General features: G+C 44.9%; 1 protein-coding gene and 1 pseudogene across 3 annotated transcripts in view; both read left to right on the top strand.

Moving 5' to 3' along the window:
• The window catches only part of LOC139230081 (transducin-like enhancer protein 4), a 210638-nt gene that overhangs the window by 73719 nt on the left and 117707 nt on the right, over positions 1-19212 (top strand). The window lies entirely within an intron of this gene.
• LOC139279678 (U2 spliceosomal RNA) lies at positions 14301-14538 on the top strand (annotated as a pseudogene).

The following is a 19212-nucleotide window of genomic DNA, read 5'->3' as shown; positions in this document are numbered from 1 at the left end:
CAAAACCTGGAGGAGGTCCTCCAGCGACTGGGTCGCATAGGGCTGCGGCTGAAGAGGTCGAAATGCATCTTCATGGTAACAGAAGTGGAGTTTTTGGGGAGAAAGATTGCGGCGGACGGCATTCGGCCCACAGACACCAAGACAGAGGCTATCAGGAACGCACCCAGGCCACAGAACGTCACAGAGCTGTGGTCGTTCCTGGGACTCCAACTATTTTTGTAACTTCCTACCGGGGGTTAAGCACCCTTTTAGAGCCCTTACATGTGTTATTGCGCAAAGGTGAGAACTGGGTATGAGGAAAAAAAACCAAGTAATTGCTTTTGAGAAAGCCAGAAACATTTTATGCTCCAACAAACTGCTTGTATTGTATAACCCGTGTAAAAGACGTGCTAGCATGTGACGTGTCATCATATGGAGTCTGGTGTGTATTACAACAAGCTAACGTTGCGGGGAAGTTGCAACCCGTCGCCTATGCTTCCTGGAGCTTGTCTAAGGCTGAGAGGGCCTACAGCATGATTGAGAAAGAGGCATTAGCGTGTGTGTTCGGGGTAAAGAAAATGCATCAGTACTTGTTTGGCCTCAAATTTGAGCTGGAAACCGATCACAAGCCCCTCGCATCTCTGTTCGCTGAAAGCAAGGGGATAAATACTAATGTCTTAGCCCGCAGACAAAGGTGGGCACTCGTGCTATCAGCGTATAACTATAACCATCTGCCACAAGCCAGGCACCGAGAACTGTGCGGATGCTCTGTCGGCTACTATTGCCCACCACGGGGGTGGAAATGGCGCAGCCTGCAAACTTGTTGATGGTGGCGCAGCCCGCAGACTTGTTGATGGTCGTGGAAGCGTTTGAAAATGATAAATCACCTATCACGGCCCGCCAGATTAGGACATGGCCCAGCCAAGATCCTCTGCTTTCCCAAGTAAAAAAAAAACTGTGTACTGCATGGGAGCTGGGCCAACATCCTCCGTTGAAATGCAAGAGCCAATCAAGCCGTTCCAGCGGCGAAAGGACGAGCTGTCCATTCAGGCAGACTGCCTGTTGTGGGATAACCGCGTAGTGCTTCCCAAAAAAAGGGCAGGGAGATGTTCATTTCCGATGTCCATAGCGCACATCCGGGTATAGTAATGATGAAAGCGATAGCCAGATCCCACGTGTGGTGGCCCAGTATCGACTCTGACTTAGAGTCTTGTGTACGGCAATGCAGCGGATGTGCTCAGTTGATCAACACTTCCAGAGAGGCACCACTAAGTTTGTGGTCCTGGCCCACCAGACCATGGTCGAGGATCCATGTCGTCTATGCTGGCCTGTTTCTCGGTAAAATGTTCTTGGTGGTAGTGGATGCTTTTTCAAAATGGATTGAATGTGAAATAATGTCGGGAAGCACCGCCACCACCACCATTGAAAGCCTGAGGGCCATGTTTGCCACCCACGGCCTGCCTGACATACTGGTCAGTGACAACGGGCCACGTTTCACCAGTGCTGAATTTAAAGAATTCATGACCCGCAATGGGATCAAACATGTCACCTCGGCCCCGTTTAAACCAGCCTCCAATGGGCAGGCAGAGCGGGCAGTACAAACAATCAAACAGAGCCTTAAACGAGTCACAGAAGGCTCACTCCAAACCCGCCTGTCCCGAGCACTACTCAGCTACCGCACGAGACCCCACTCGCTCACAGGGGTGCCCCCGGCTGAGCTACTCATGAAAAGGACACTTAAAAACAGACTCTCGCTGGTTCACCCCAACCTGCATGATCAGGTAGAGAGCAGCCGACAGCAACAAAATGTAAACTATGGTTGCGCCACTGTGTCACAGGAAATTGATCTGAATGACCCTGTGTATGTACTAAACTATGGACATGGTCCCAAGTGGATCGTGGGCACGGTGATAACTAAAGAAGGGAATAGGGTGTTTGTAGTCAAACTAGACAACGAACAAATTTGCAGAAAGCACCTGGACCAAACGAGGCTGCGGTTAACAACCCACAGCAGACACCACCTTTTTCGAGCCGACAACACACACCCAAGGGATCAACAACACCACGCCGGACCAGAAAATCAAACCCATCACTCCCAACAGCCCAGCAAGGTCAGGCTCACCCAGCAGCCCAGCGAGGACACAGCCAACACACCAGAACAGGCATTTGTACCGAGGCGGTCCACCAGGGAAAGAAAGGCTCCCGACCGCCTCACCTTGTAAATAGTTTTCACTTTGACTTTGGTGGGGGAAGTGATGTTGTGTATCTGTAAAGCATGCACTCCCATGTTCCGCCACCAGGGAGCTCATCCCCTGAAGTCCCAAGGGATCCCAGCATTCCTTGGGAGCACTGTATATAAGCCGGCCCCTAAGGCCTGTTCCTCACTCTGGAGTGTCTTATTAAAGACAGAGGTCACTGTTACTTTAACCTCCCTGTATGCAGTTTCATCTGTGTTTGGAATACAATACCCACCAGATCCAAAAACCTGACCAGTCCCACTATGGAATGCTCGGGTGTCTCGAGAGCCCTGCATTGAAGGACCTCCATGAGACTTCATCGCACAGTGCAGGAAAAGGAGCCAAATTTTGAAAATTTCATTGAGATAGCTGGAACGAACGTAATCAGTTTTCTGTCTGGTCCATCTCTTCCAAAGCTCCTTGCCTTCGGCAACCTCGCCTGATGCCAAAGGATTGTGATACAGCAATTTTGATGCAGTTTGAAGCAAATCAATTGGATGGCTTATGTTGGAAGTCTCGGGGGACTTCTACCAGGAACTACAGAACGCATTGGAAAGGTTTGGCATCTATTGTGATAAGCTCTTATATTAGGGAATAAGTCAACAGAATGCAGGAGTATGTGCTAGTTTCAACAGCACTTCCAGCACTCAGGAAATTGGCGTGTTCATCATGGATGTGTGCTTCACATGAATAGGTTTGATGCAGTAGCTCTAATTGCTCCAGCCAATTACAGTTTGAAATTTTGGGTGCCACTAAATAAGTAGCTTCCTGCTCTTCTATCTGAAGTTGCAATATGTAAACTGGCCCCTTCCACAGTATTGAAGTTAACATAAACTAGCTAAACCAACAGAAACAAATGAAGTTCAGCTTCCCAACAATAGATCAATTAAGTAGAAAGTGCAGCCTTGCCCAGCTTTATTAAATCCAAGGAAGAGGCATATAAATTGGCCAGAAAAAGCAGCAAACCTGAGGACTGGGAGAAATTTAGAATTCAGCAGAGGAGGATAAAGGGTTTAATTAGGAGGGGAAGTTTGTTGGGAACATAAAAACTGAATATAAAAGCGTCTATAGATATGTAAAGAGAAAAAGATTTGTGAAGACAAATGTCGGTCCCTTACAGTCAGAATCAAATGAATTTAAAATGGGGAACAAAGAAATGGCAGACCAATTGAACAAATACTTTGGCTCTGTCTTCACGAAGGAAGACACAAATAACCTTCTGGAAATACTGGAGGACTGAGGGTCTAGTGAGAAGGAGGAACTGAAGGAAATCCTTAGTCAGGAAATTGTGTTAGAGAAATTGAAGGCCGATACATCCCCAGGGCATGATAGTCTGCATCCCAGAGTACTTAAGGAAGTGGCCCTGGAAATAGTGGATGCATTGGTGATCATTTTCCAACAATCTATCGACTCTAGATCAGTTCCTATGAATTGCAGGGTAGCTAATGTAACACCACTTTTTAAAAAAGGAGGAAGAGAGAAAATGGGGAATTGCAGACCAGTTAGCCTGACATCAGTAGTGGGGAAAATGTTGGAATCAATTATTAAAGATGAAATAGCAACGCATTTGGAAAGCAGTGACGGGATCGGTCCAAATCAGCATGGATTTATGAAAGGGAAATCATGCTTGACAAATCTAGAATTTTTTGAGAATGTAACTAGTAGAGTGGACAAGGGAGAACCAATGGATGTGGTGTATTTGGACTTTCAAAAGGCTTTTGACAAGGTCCCACACAAGAGATTAGTGTTCAAAATTAAAGCACATGGTATTGGGGGCAATGTATTGACGTGAATAGAGAACTGGTTGGCAGACAGGAAGCAGAGAGTCGGAATAAACGGGTCCTTTTCAGAATGACAGACAGTGACTCGTGGGGTGCTGAATTCCTCAGTGCTGGGACCCCAGCTCTTTACAATATACATCAATGATTTAGATGAAGGAATTGAATGTAATATCTCCAAATTTGCAGATGACACGAAGCTGGGTGGCGGTGTGAGCTGTGAGGAGGATGCTTAGAGGCTGTAGGGTGACTTGGACAGGTTAGGTGAGTGAGCAAATGCATGGCAGATGCAGTATAATGTGGAATTACATAGAAATATAGAAAATAGGTGCAGGAGTAGGCCATTCGGCCCTTCTAGCCTGCACCGCCATTCAATGAGTTCATGGCTGAACATTCAACTTCAGTACCCCATTCCTGCTTTCTCGCGATACCCCTTGATCCCCCTAGTAGTAAGGACCCATTCTAACTCCTTTTTGAATATATTTAGTGAATTGGCCTCAACAACTTTCTGTGGTAGAGAATTCCACAGGTTCACCACTCTCTGGGTGAAGAAGTTCCTCCGCATCTCGGTCCTAAATGGCTTACCCCTTATCCTTAGACTGTGACCTCTGGTTCTGGACTTCCCCAACATTGGGAACATTCTTCCTGCATCTAACCTGTCTAACCCCGTCAGAATTTTAAATGTTTCTATGAGGTCCCCTCTCATTCTTCTGAACTCCAGTGAATACAAGCCCAGTTGATCCAGTCTTTCTTGATAGGTCAGTCCCGCCATCCCGGGAATCAGTCTGGTGAACCTTCGCTGCACTCCCTCAATAGCAAGAATGTCCTTCCTCAGGTTAGGAGACCAAAACTGTACACAATACTCCAGGTGTGGCCTCACCAATGCCCTGTACAACTGTAGCAACACCTCCCTGCCCCTGTACTCAAATCCCCTTGCTATGAAGGCCAACATGCCATTTGCTTTCTTAACCGCCTGCTGCACCTGCATGCCAACCTTCAATGACTGATGTACCATGACACCCAGGGTCTCTTTGCACCTCCCCTTTTCCTAATCTGTCACCATTCAGATAATAGTCTGTCTCTCTGTTTTTACCACCAAAGTGGATAACCTCACATTTATCCACATTATACTTCATCTGCCATGCATTTGCCCACTCACCTAACCTATCCAAGTCGCTCTGCAGCCTCACAGCATCCTCCTCGCAGCTCACACTGCCACCCAACTTAGTGTCATCCGCAAATTTGGAGATACTACATTTAATCCCCTCATCTAAATCATTAATGTACAGTGTAAACAGCTGGGGCCCCAGCACAGAACCTTGCGGTACCCCACTAGTCACTGCCTGCCATTCTGAAAAGTACCCATTTACTCCTACTCTTTGCTTCCTGTCTGACAACCAGTTCTCAATCCATGTCAGTACACTACCCCCAATCCCATGTGCTCTAACTTTGCACATCAATCTCTTGTGTGGGACCTTGTCGAACGCCTTCTGAAAGTCCAAATATACCACATCAACTGGTTCTCCCTTATCCACTCTACTGGAAACATCCTCAAAAAATTCCAGAAGATTTGTCAAGCATGATTTCCCTTTCACAAATCCATGCTGAATAATGTGAGGTTATTCACTTTGGGGGCAAAAATACAAAGGCAGAATATTATCTGAATGGCGGCAGATTAGGAAAAGGGGAGGTGCAACGAGACCTCGGTGTCATGGTACATCAGTCATTGAAAGTTGGAATGCAGGTACAGCAGGCGGTGAAGAAGGCAAATGGCATGTTGGCCTTCATAGCTAGGGGATTTGAGTATTGGAGCAGGGAGGTCTTACTGCAGTTGTGCAGGGCCTTGGTGAGGCCTTAGCTGGAATATTGTGTTCAGTTTTGGTCTCCTAATCTGAGGAAGGACGTTCTTGCTATTGAGGAAGTGCAGCGAAGGTTCACCAGACTGATTCCTGGGATGGCAGGACTGACATATGAGGAGAGACTGGACCTGTATCCACTGGAGTTTAAAAGGATGAGAGGGGATCTCATAGAAACATATAAAATTCTGACGGGATTGGACAGGTTAGATGCAAGAAGAATGTTGCCGATGTTGGGGAAGTCCAGAACCAGTGGACACAGTCTAAGGATAAGGGGTAAGCTATTTAGGACTGAGATGAGAAGAAACTTCTTCACTGAGTTGTTCACCTGTGGAATTCTCTACCACAGAGAGTTGTTGATGCCAGTTCATTAGATATATTGAAGAGGGAGTTAGATATGGCCCTTATGGCTCAAGGGATCAAGGGGTATGGAGAGAAAGCAGGAATGGGGTACTGAGATGAATGATCAGCAATGATATTGTTGAATAGTGGTGCAGACTCGAAGGGCTGAATGGCCTACTCCTGAGCCTATTTTCTATGTTTCTATTGGAGATTGTTGGAGCTAAACTTAAATGCATAGATAGTTGGGGCTCTCTAAATTGAGACATCTGAGGATCCAAGGCAAGAATCATTGTGAGCAAGAGACCTACTTCCTAAGAGCAGGTTGACCACAACAGTGCATGTATTCACAGAACTCCTGTAAGTTGAATAGAAGCTTGGCTCAGAAGTGACAAGTTAGATCAGGAATGACTTTGACTCCTCTTGCCATGTATCAGAAACCAAGATTAATTGTGACATCTGCTTTAGCATCACTGATCTTGTATCCTGACATAAGACTATAGTACCATGTGCAGCTCATGAAATGGGTATGTATCATATGTTTCTGATATGTGCTGTTGAATACTTCAAACACCCATTGATGATCATAAGGACCAAGGATGAGAGTGTGAAGATATATTTGATAGAAATGCTCTCCGATCCCATGATGTCTAAGAAAACTTAATGTATTGAGAATCTTCCCAGCACAGTGGGAAAACACCTTGTTTGATAATTAAGGAACTGGACATTATCCTAAGGTCTCCTACAAATGAAGTCTGAACTGATAGGAATGTACTAATTTAGGAGCTTAAGTTCCACTGAGAAGTCTCACATGATCTAGGCACAGTACTAACTGTGGCCTTCCCAAATTCAGAGAAAGCTTGTGGTAGCTCATATATCTAAATTGACAATGATAAAAGTTTCATCTAAGATTATGCAAAAGAAAACAAAACTTGTGTCTAAGTACGGAATATTAAGGTATTGGACAGGCTGATGGTGGGATCATATCACATGCTAGGCTGTCAGATAAACCATGTTGATTGGATGACACAGCAATAGCACCGTGTCATTTTACTTTTGAGAAATGAGTTGAATATAATCGCCTTTCTTTGCTGGCTGAAAGATTGCTCGTTAAAATACAGTTGGGTAGATTTAGCCCAATTCCTAGTGAGCAAAGAAGCACAGATCTGCCCACAGATTGACCCAAAATTAAACAAGGAATGATTGGTTTTGAAAAATTTACAGTAGCATGTTAGAGAGTGCGATTCTGTGATTGTGAACTGAAGTACATTGTTGGGGCTGAGTATAAGGAGTGTTACTCTGCATCTAGCTTGCACCATACCTGATTCAGGGAATGTTCGATGTTGAAACCAATACTGAGAGAGATATAGATAATCTTTTCTTCAGCCTGTGCCAATTATTTTTTGAGTTGGCTCCTAGATGTTAAATGACTGTGTGCTAATGTACGCCAGTAAGTACACTTTCTATCGTGTATCATCTAGGTTTTTGTTCTATTTCATACGTAAAAATAAAATCTTTTAGGAGAAGGTAGACTTTTTTCTAAATACCTGCAATGAAATTAGACATCATCTCTGAGACTCTAGTGGTTTGTTTACACTGATTACTTGCAAGTATGTAGTGTAAACAAATACATATCTCCTGATTTGCAAAAGTCTTGCTTTCAAAATAATACATTCTATAGATAGATAGACTTGCATTTATACAAAAGCAAAATACTGCGGATGCTGGAATCTGGAATAAAAACAGAAAATGCTGGAAATTTTAGCAGGTCAGGCAGTATCTGTGGAGAGGAAGACTTACATTTATATAGTGCCTTTCACAACCTCGGGATGTCCCAAAAGGCTTTTACAGCCATTGAAGTACTTAAAAAAAAAAACGGTCATCATTGTAATGTAGGAAATGCGGCAGCCGATTTGCGCATGCCAAGCTCCCTTAAACAGCAATGAAACGATGACCAGATATTGGGCTAGTAATTCAGTTTTTGGATATCTTTTTTTTGTTATTTTACAGGACCAATACCACTAAAAACGTTGCCATTTTTTAAGGGGGTAAAATTGACAAAAAAATGCACCCGACGGTAAAAATCGGCATTGCACGAGGATTCGCGGTGGAAACCGCGGTCCTCGCCAACTTTAGCCCGAGGCCTATCACTGCCAAAAATACAGGCCCTGGGAGGGGAGAAAACACACAAAATTGCAAAAATAAAAAAATCAGAAAACATTCACTATACACTTAACTAATGAATCGCTGAAAAAGAATTTAAAAATATAAATTTCAACTTGCCTTTTTTGTAGGTCTTCATACTTACGGCTGTTTCTGGGCTTCAACGCAGGCAGCATTTGCAGGTTTTTTCTTTTCACCCTGCGTATGGGTTCGCCGAACGGCCAATTTTAAGTGGTGCGGGTTTTTTTGGACGTTGCATGTGGTCGATCCGCTTTTCGGCGATATTTCAAAACCGCCATTCATTAACTTTGGCCAATTTAGGTGAGTACCTTTTACCGGCAAAAAATCGCCGAAAAATCATGCACAAGGCTGGCCAATTTCTCCCCCATTGTGTTTTTAGGTGTTGCTAGTCATTATTAACCTATGGTTTCCAGTCAATGTTACAGTATCTTAACTAAAAGTGACACAAGTACCCGTTTTAACCATGTGCATAACTACATTTTAATTTGACTATGATCTGCTTGCAGATGGATGTTTAAAAAAGAAACAAAACATCTGTTTTGGATATGTTGGTAGTATCATAAGTTTACATTTAAATGATCACCATTTCAGGGAATTAATCCCCATCGAAAATAATTGTGGTTTTTAGAGCAACAGGAATGAGACTGATTGCTTTGTGATTGGGAATGTCAAACACATTTGGCAGCTTGAACTGTGTTAGTGAAAGCTAAAGAAGGAAACTGATTAATATGTTGATGCTTTGATGGTGCTGATGAAGCAGTTCAATTGGATTGTGTCTCTCCTGCGGCTTAAATAAGGTACAAAATTAAGCTAGAATGGCTTTGAACCTCCCTCTCTATTGATTAGAGGTAGCATGCAGTGAAGTGATTTAATTCTGTAAACATTGTAGTGAGTAATGAGCTGTTTTCTGCTGCAGAATTCACAAGATTTTGCTTCCAGAATGTTGTGAAATGAATTCACTGAGGTGAAACGTGTATTCCAAGATGCATTCATTTCACATTAGGTTCTGGAGGTTCTGTTGAGGCTATGCTTTAATTTTGAGTGCCCATGTATTGTGGTTAGTATAGGTGGTCATTTTAAATGGAGTATGTTGAAGCAGTTTCATATTAAGGCAGTATATATTAGTCATTAATAATAAGAGTACATTTATTTGCCTTAAAATAGATTATTTACTAATCGTTTATGTTGTCCGCTTGTTTTTTTTATATTAATTATATATTTTTTAAAAGGTGAGATGCAGTGTATACATGTCAGAAAAAGTGCCCAATGAAAGGAAAATTCCAAGATAAGGCCTTATGTCTTACACTTTCCGCGTGTAAAATATAATATTCCAAGAGGGGTATATCACAGCTGAGCCTAATTCTGACTTCACTTGAAGCCTACTGGCAATGATTTATCGATCAGGAATGGAATCCTCCCCCAGTCAAAGGACTTTGAGGTCAATTGAAATGCCGCATCTCTGCCCAAAGGTGAACTTGGGCCCTTCCTGGTCTGTCTAACTTAGTACCATGGTGCTGTAGCCAGGTCAAGAGTTCAGGGAGGCTAGGGTTTTTAATCAGTTAAGAGAAATCCCAGCTAAAATGACCTATCTTTCGAATGCATAATTTCCATATCCATCAGCTAGAAATCATCTATCTTAATGTTGGGCTCCAGGATTTCAATGTCTGGGGCAGAAATAGTATCCACTTTTGTGATCAGAGTGCCATATTTTTCATGAGCCTGCAATATATGAACTCTTGTTGCTCAAGGTGGTTGCCTTGACCTGTTGGTCTCCAGAGACGTGTATTAGGCAGGTTTGTGTTCGAGGTCCTATCAGTGTTCATTTCTCATGTTGCTGCTGGGTGCTTCCATCATAGGGTGAGATCCTTAATTCAGAAGAAAAATCCCAGCTAAAATGACCTATCCTTCTAATGCATAATTTCCATATCCTTCAGCTAGAAATCATGCTTGTCGATAGCATGATAAGTGATTTGAACTTAGAACTGTGCCTAGGGCTCCAATTTTTTTCAGGATCAGATCTGCAATTGGTACATCTCTGGACAAACACTACATTTGTAATACGCTGTAATCAGAAACAGGGTGAACTCTGTATTTGGACATATTCCACATCTAAGATTTGTCATCAATGGCACCTCGCCTATTTTGTATAATAGCTAATACTTCAACATAATTCAGCCCTTTTTTAATACAGGTGCAGTGCCTAAAATCCGGAATCCTCGGTACCGAGGCCGTTCTGGATTCCGGGCTTTTCCGGACTTTCGATTTGCTTTCTGATGTCACGAATCCGGAAATACCCGAGCCCAGGTTTGGGTATTTCCGGATTTTGGAACGTCAGAAGGGGGATTCCCACCTAGGAGCTGTTCAGGCCATCCAGCCCCGCCGAGGAGGTTGTCATCGAGCGGGACCCCGCCGAGCATGTTGGCGTCGAGTGGGGCCCCGCCGAGGAGGTGCTCAGGGGGGCCGGCGAGGAGACCCCGAGGTAAAGGCAGCGGCGGTGAGGTGGGCGAGGCCAGAGGTCGGTAGAGTCGTCTGGTTAGGAATCCGGAACATTTTACAGATTCCGGACGACCCTGCCACCAATCGGTCCAGATTCCGGAACATTCCGGATTCTCAACGCTGCACCTATACAGAAAAACAACAAACACACACTTGTCCCTTTCAGCAAGCTTAAACATCTAGTTTGTCATTATTCTGACCGGCTCAAATTCCAATGAGAGCAAAATAATCTCATTAGGTCTGCCTTCCTTCCTGGACCTTACTGAACTGTAGCTCGTGCTTCTGTCCTTTGTTTCTTAGCCGGCCAGGAAGCCAGTAATGTGGGCCTGGAATTTACGGTCCCCGTGATGGCATATGCTCTGTGTACGCCATCATAAGCCTGCTGAAAGGCCCCATAAGCTCTGGGTTTCTACATGCACTACGCATGCGTGAAAACCTAGAACTTGCAATCTGTCAAAGTACGCCTTGACAGATCTACCGAACAGACTAGAAACTCACTTTCGCTGATGTAGAGTTGGACTATTTGTCCAACTACTGCCCAGCAATTGCACATGAAACTCTTGTGGCTGGTACAGGCCTGCTTTCACCAGCATAAGGATTATTATAAATCTTAAAATTAAACATTTTTAAATTAAAAAAAATAATGCGCAAGCATTTAAAATTTAGTTTATACAAATATTGGCTTTGATAAAATGTTTAAAATAATTTTTCTAAATTTTTAAAATTGTATTTGCTGCAATGAAGGGACTTTAAATTTTAAAATCCGAACATTTATTTTATTACAGTTGTCTAAATTTCTGAATTATTTGGGGATTCCAGTAGTGTTTACGGGGATTCAGTCTGTAAATGGTATACTCCTTTCTCACTGGAGGACCTGGCCCACGTGATCCCAGGGATGCTTCCGAACTGCCTGCGCCCCTGGGATTCATGGGCCTTTATGCTGGCGTACATCTGCAGGCCTAGGACCCTAACACTCCATAGTTTTGGAGCCAGGAGGTAAGCGTGTTGATCTTTCGCGGGTCGGAAGTGTACTTCGGAGGTATACCTCCGACTCAGGACCGTGATCTCTAACTTTCTCCCACATTCTCTGCATGGAGATTGGCCAGTAGGGCTGATAATGAAACTAGCTCTCCCTCTAGCTGGAGATCCCCAAAACATTCCTCCTGCTCAAATGACGAGAATTTTCCCGACGACGAATCTGGATGGCTCACAAGATAAGCCAAATGACTTTCATTGCCTCCAGCTGGAGTGATATACAAGAAACAGCATTTAACAAACCCGTTTATCTAGCTTCTAATGCACACCCTTCAGCATTTCTTTTTAGAGTATTTAACCCTCTGAGAGGGAAATTTAACCTGATAGTAACATTATATTTTTTAATATAAATTATCCCAAGATCCTTTAGTGGCAAAATGATTAGAAATCTTGAAATGTGTCGGTAAGTTATTCAAAAATTGATTTTGAGGTTGCTTTTGAGAATGGGACTATGGGCAGATTTTGTTGCAGAATCTGCAACTGCTAAGCTGCACTCCACTGAATGATCATCCTACAGTGATTTTTATTTTCAACTTGTCTTTTGGTGTTACTTAGAAAATCAGTGATATCGATGAATTGCTTCCTTACTAATTTTGCATTTGCATTTCCACCCCCCCCCCCCCAACTAATCTGATCTGAAAAGTATAGCCACATATCAACAGGATCTTGTTCTAAGCTCCCCAATGACCAGACTCTTTGATTATTTGATTAGTTGTGTGCATTGATTAGGTGACTATGTGAGAAGACTATTATAATCTTTAATGCACAGTGACCTGCACATAATACATTCTGATCTACGGATTCAGTGATGGCTACAGGCTTTCCCTAAATTGCCCATTGAGTTAAATGGGGCCCAAATTAATGGATTGGTGAGTATAGGATAGGTGGCTCCTATACTATCCGATTGAGGACCCCCAATTATAGGCCTCTGAAAAATGGGGGAGGAAAAGCAGCTTATCACATCTCTTAGAACGCTTCACGTACAATGAATAAGCCTAAAGCATAATCACTGATGCTTGTAGGTGGCTACAACAAACATTTTACATGCAGTAAGTTTAGTTATTTTCTTTGGTGGTTGTGAGAAGAACCCCAGGATTATCAATTTCTATCCAGGTTTAGTGTCTCATTTGAAAGATTATACATCTGACAATGCAGCATTCTCTTAGTACTGTGTCATCTTAGATTATATACTCAAGTCCTGCATCATGTATTCTACTGTCATTGGAACCCATGTATAAACTGACCTAAGTTGTACACCGTGAGAACACTGACCACTAGGTGGTGAACTTGTGGGAGACACTCCTAACCTGGACTTTCAGGTATAAAAGGGGAAGCTCCACCCATCCTCTCCATTTCAGTGCTGGCAAATAAAGGTTACTGGTCACAGTGACCTTCTCTCTAGTATGGGCCTCGTGTGCATTTGTACTGAATAGTAAGGACATATCATTGGTGACGAGAAACTGGGATTTAAACCACGCGAGCATGGCCACTAGCAGCACAGACGAGAGGTACTGTGTTGGTGATGATTGGGACGATTTTATTGAGAGACTACAGTAAAGTTTCGTCACTAAGGAATAGCTGGGACAGGATTCGTCCGACAAACGCAGGGTTCATCTCCTGACGGTTTGTGGATCCAGGACGTAATCCCTGATGAAGGACCTTCTAGCGCCAGAGAAGCCAGCAGACAAGACTTTTGAAGAGCTCAGTAAGTTGATCGGGGAACACTTTTTAAACCGGCGAGCAGCATGCACATGGCAAGACACTGGTTTTTACACGCATCGGCGGCGAGAAGGGCAAAATGTTCCAGACTTCATGGCAGACCTCCGGCGACTGGCGAGCCTATGTAAGTTCCCAGATGCATGCAGAGCGGAGATGCTGCGAGACTTTTTTATTGAGGGCATTGGGCAGAAAACTGATCGAGACCAAAGACTTGACCCTGGAAATGGTGGCTTTGATGGCCCAGACATTTATCTCAGGGGAGGAAGAGACCAGAATGATGTTTGAAAAAAATCATGGTTTAAATGCAGCAAATGGACAGGGAGTCAACATTGTTAATGCGGCACACAGTTCTCCAGGCAGGCAGCGGCAATCGGACATGCCCGAGCATGTAGTCGAACCCAAAGGGGGAATTCAACAGAGATAATGGCTAGCTGAATGGCGATTCATGCCATCGCAAGGGATAATGCGGCCTGTAATGGGGCCATCAACACCTGTCAATGGTGCGTTTAAGGACAGTTACAGAGACAGTCGGAGACAATCGACTGGTAATGGACCTTTTGTTTCCAACAACGGCTCATGTTGAAGGTGTGGAGGCAAACACACAGCCAGAGCTTGCAGGTATCAGCAATATACCTGCAGAAATTGCAACGTCACGGTCACTTGGTGCATATGTGCAGGAAGCTTCTCGGCCTTTTGGCTAAGGTCATGCGTAACTGATCTGACAGGGGAGTAAGCATGACCCCAACGTGGTTCTCCCTGGATCAGGAAGGTGATTCTCCTATGCTTTTTGGAAATAGGAGGTGGGTGGGGTGGCTTGACCCATCCACCTCCACGGAGGTGTGTGGGGGGCCTGACCCATCCACCTCCATGGCACGAACCTGGTATTGCAGTACTTCCAGGAACGGTGCAGTGGCTCTCGGCCTTTTGGCTAAGAGCATTGGCGCAGAGTGATCCTTGATGTGTGCAAGGTGACCTCTGGCCTTTGTGATTTGACAAAGAATTGGAAAGATTGGCAACGAATAAATAAATAAAAAAATAAAAAAATATGTGCAGGAAGCTGACAGCCAGGTTGATGTACGAGGAGGACTGGCCCGATGTAAGCCCTACGAGGCCAAATGGACACTGGAGGAAATCGCTGGAAGCTGAAGTTCAGTGAGTTCATGTGGAGCACATCTACAGTTCATACACCAGGACGCCACCGATAATGAAAGTGCTCCTCAGTGGCATCCCAGTATCAATGGAGCTAGACACGGGGGTCAGCCAGTCCCTGATGAGTATCAAACAGTTCGACAAGTTGTGGGCGTCCAAGGCCAGGAGGCCAAAATTATTGCATATTAACGCACAGTTACAGACATATACAAAGGAATCATTCCGGTACTAGGCAGTGCCACAATAATCATAACCCACAAAGATTCTGAGAACAGATTGCCACTCTGGATTGTCCCGGGGGACGGTCCCGCACTGTTGGGGAGGAGTTGGCTTGCTGTCATGAACTGGAAATGAGGTGATGTCAATGCAATTTCTTCTGTGGAGCGAATATCATGCTCACAGGTCCTGGACAAATTTGACTCACTAATTCAACCTGGCATCGGCACTTTCAAGGAGGCCAAGGTAGTGATTCACATAAACCCAGACGGCAGGCCAGTACACCACAAGGCCAGAGCGGTGCTATAATGATGCGGGAAAAGATAGAAGGTGAATTGGACCGCCTGCTGAGGGAAGGCATCATCTCGCCAGTCGAATTCAGTGACTGGGCTAGCCCGATTGTGCCGGTGCTCAAGGCGGATGGGTCTTTCAGGATATGTCGTGATTACAAGGCCACTATCAATCGGGTGTCACTCCAAGATCAGTACCTGCGGAGGACCTCTTTGCGACCCTATCCGGTGGCATACTTTTTTCAAAATTGGACCTGACCTCAGCTTACATGATCCAGGAGCTGGCAAGTGAGTTGAAGAAGCTGACCACCATCACAACACACAAGGGGTTGTTTGAGTACAACAGATGTCCGTTCGGGATTCGCTCGGCCGCCGCGATCTTTCAACAAAACATGGAAAGTCTCCTCGTCGATTCCAAGGACGGTGGTTTTTCAAGACAACATCCTCATCATGGGTTGCGATACTGAAGAACATCTCCACAACCTGGAGGAGGTGCTATGCAAACTGGACCGGATAGGTCCGCGACTGAAAAAGGCGAAGTGCGTCTTCCTCGCTCCAGAGGTAGAATTCCTGGGGATGAGGGTACTAGCAGATGGGATCAGACCAATTGCGTCCAAAACAGAAGCGATCCAGAGAGCACCCAGACCCCGTAACACGACGGAGCTGCGTTTGTTCCTGGGGCTCCCCGAACTATTTTGGTAACTTTCTTCCCAAATTGAGCACGCTGTTCGAGCCGCTACACGTGCTCCTACGCAAAAGTCGCAAATGGGTCTGGGGGGTCAGCCAGGAAAGGGCTTTTGATAGAGCACGCAATTTGTTATGCTCCAACAATCTGTTAACGCTATATGACCCATGTAAGAAACTTGTTTTAACGTGCGATGCATTGTCCGATGGGGTCGGGTGTGTGTTGCAGCATGTTAATGCCAAGGGTCAGTTACAGCTGGTAGCTTATGCCTCCCAGGCAGAAAGGAGCTACGGGATGTAGAAAAGGAAGCGCTTGCATGTGTATATGCAGTAAAAAAAAAAATGCACCAGTACCTGTTTGGCAGGAAATTTGAGTTGGAGACAGATCACAAACCCCTACCATCCCTTTTGGCCGACAACAAGGCCATAAATACAAATGTGTCGGCCCGCATACAGAGGTGGGCACTCACGTTAGCCGCCTATGACTACACTATTCGGCACAGACCAGGCACTGAAAACTGCGCCGATGCACTCAGCAGGCTCCTACTAGCCACCACCGAGGGGGCAACCGAGCATGCTGCTGAGATGGTCATGGCTGTTGAAGCTTTCAAAAGCGAAGGCTCACCCGTGACAGACCGTCAGATCAAAGTCTGGACAAATAGAGACCCGCTACTGTCTTTAGTCAAGAAATGTGTCCTGAATGGGGACTGGGCAGCCATGTACAGTGCATGCCCTGAGGAATTTAAACCATTTCACAGGCGCATGGATGAACTCTCGATTCAGGCCGATTGCCTACTGTGGGGTAACCGCGTAGTCATGCCCCAGATGGGCAGAGAGATGTTCATCTGAGAACTCCACAAAGAGCACCCGGGCATTGTCATGATGAAGGCAATTGCCAGGTCACACGTTTGGCAGGGATAGATGCAGACCTGGAACTTTGTGTTCGCAGGTGCAACACGTGTGCCCAGCTGGGCAATGCGCCCAGGGAAGTCCCTCTTAGCCCCTGGTCCTGGCCCGCCAAGCCATGGTCACGCATCCATGTGGACTACGCAGGTCCTTTTGATGGGAAAAATGTTTTTGGTTGCAGTAGACGCCTACTCCAAATGGATCAAGTGTGACATTCTCAATTCAAGCCGATCCTCTGCCACGGTAGAAAGTCTACGGGCAATGTTTGCCGCCCATGGTCTACCGGACGTCTTGGTCATCGACTGGCCTGTGCTTTACAAGCATTGAATTCCAGGACTTCATGGCAGGAAATGATATCAACCATGTCAGAACGGCACCGTTCAAGCCGGCCTCAAAGGGCCAGGTGGAACGAGCAGTGCAGATAATCAAACCGGGGATGCTTAGAATCCAAGAAGGTTCCCTACAAAGCCGCTTATCACACCTCCTGCTGGCCAATAGATCCCGACCACACTCGCTCACAGGAGTCCCACCCGCAGAGCTGCTAATGAAAAAGACGCTCAAAACCAGGTTATCCCTTATACACTCCACCATGAAAGAAATTGTTGGGAGCAGGCGCCGGTCACAATGTGACTACCATGACAGGAATGCAAGGGCGTGATGTATTGATGTCAATGACCCTGTCTTTGTCCTCAACTACGCTGCAGGGCCCAAATGGCTCACAGGCACTGTGATTGCCAAAGAGGGGAATAGGATTCTGGTAGTTAATCTTACCAATGGACAAATCTGCCGCAAACACTTGGATCAAACAAAAAGGAGGTTCAGCAACCCCACATAAGAAGCAGAGGAAGAACACGATGTAGAGTTCACTCCTCCACAGGTGACTGAACACCGGAACCAAGTGGAGGAGAGCCCAGTCAATGTGGGCAGTCCGGACAGGCCTGAGGCACCACAAACAGCAGACACTCAGGCCAGCGCCCAACAACCGGAGCCCCAACTCAGGCGCTCTACAAGGGAGTGTAAACTGCCAGAGAGACTTAACCTGTGATCCCAATAAGACTTTGGGGGGAGGTGATGTCATGTATTCTACTGTCATTGTAATCCATGTATAAACTGACCTAAGTTGTACACTGTGAGAACACTGACCACTAGGTGATGAACTTGCGGGAGACATTCCTAACCTGGACTTTTAGGTATAAAAGGGGAAGCTCCACCCACCTTCATCACTTCAGTGCTGGCAAATAAAAGTTACTGGTCACAGAGTGACCTTCTCTCAAGTATGGGCCTCGTGTGCATTTATACTGTATAGTAAGGACATATCATCCTGACTGGGGTTTAAACCCATGACTTTCTAATTCTAGGGCAAAAGTCATATCAGCTGAGCCAGGATAATATCTGCAAAATATACATTTTATTGATGGTGACATGATATTCGTAAATTTGACTTTGGTTGTCAGATTTGATCACTGTTGGCTTCTATTAATAACTTGATGGTGTGTTTATTTTGCAATTATTAATTCTATGTTCCTTATATCTATAAGCCATAGCTATCGGACAATTCAGTGAAGGAAATATCATGTAAGAATACTTATTTCTGCTCCTGAGGTGTTTATTGCTTGTCTTTTTAATGTAGCATACCCACGTGGGTTTTTTTGGCTATTATCAGACATATTTGTAGTGAACCTAGAAGTGAGAAAAGCTTGTTCCCGATTGCCACACTCTGTTTTTGGCCTGCAGGCTTCAGTTATTCTAAGTACAATGAGATTTATTTTTGACCTGAAGAAAGATATTCATTGCAACCAGTGATCATTAATTACTGGTGCTTTTCCCACATATTGCCATTCTGCAAATATTTTCCAAACTTTCAAAGAGGTACCAGTAGGTTAGAGCTGCTTTAATGCACAATATCTAAAGCTGTGACTTTCATTTGTGGTCAAGAACAAAATTGATTCTCTGCTCTCTCCGCCATTTTCAAATGAAAACAGTTGCAAAGAGATGGTATGGATTTATATCAGTCAGAAGCTCTAATGCAGGGTTCATATCTACATTAGGGTGTATTTGCTTTGCCGAGATGTGATGGGGGAGACGATAATGGTGCACTACCAATGAGCGTCATCAATTGCGTGGATTGGTGTGCAGACTTGTCTGACTTGTAATCATCATAAGCAGTCCCTCAAAATCAAGGAAGATTTGCTTCCACTCAAAGTGAGTTCTCAGGTGACTGTACAGTTCAGTGTGAGAATTACAGTCTCTGTCACAGGTGGGACAGACAATCGTTGAAGGAAAGGGTGGGTAGGAAGCCTAGTTTGTCACACGCTCCTTCCGCTGTCTGCGCTTGATTTCTGTA

This window comes from Pristiophorus japonicus, chromosome 1 (assembly GCF_044704955.1).
Source record: "Pristiophorus japonicus isolate sPriJap1 chromosome 1, sPriJap1.hap1, whole genome shotgun sequence".
Classification (NCBI taxonomy): Eukaryota; Metazoa; Chordata; class Chondrichthyes; family Pristiophoridae; genus Pristiophorus; species Pristiophorus japonicus.
The sequence above is the reverse complement of the archived record's forward strand: the minus strand, read 5'-3'. Positions and strand labels throughout refer to the sequence as shown.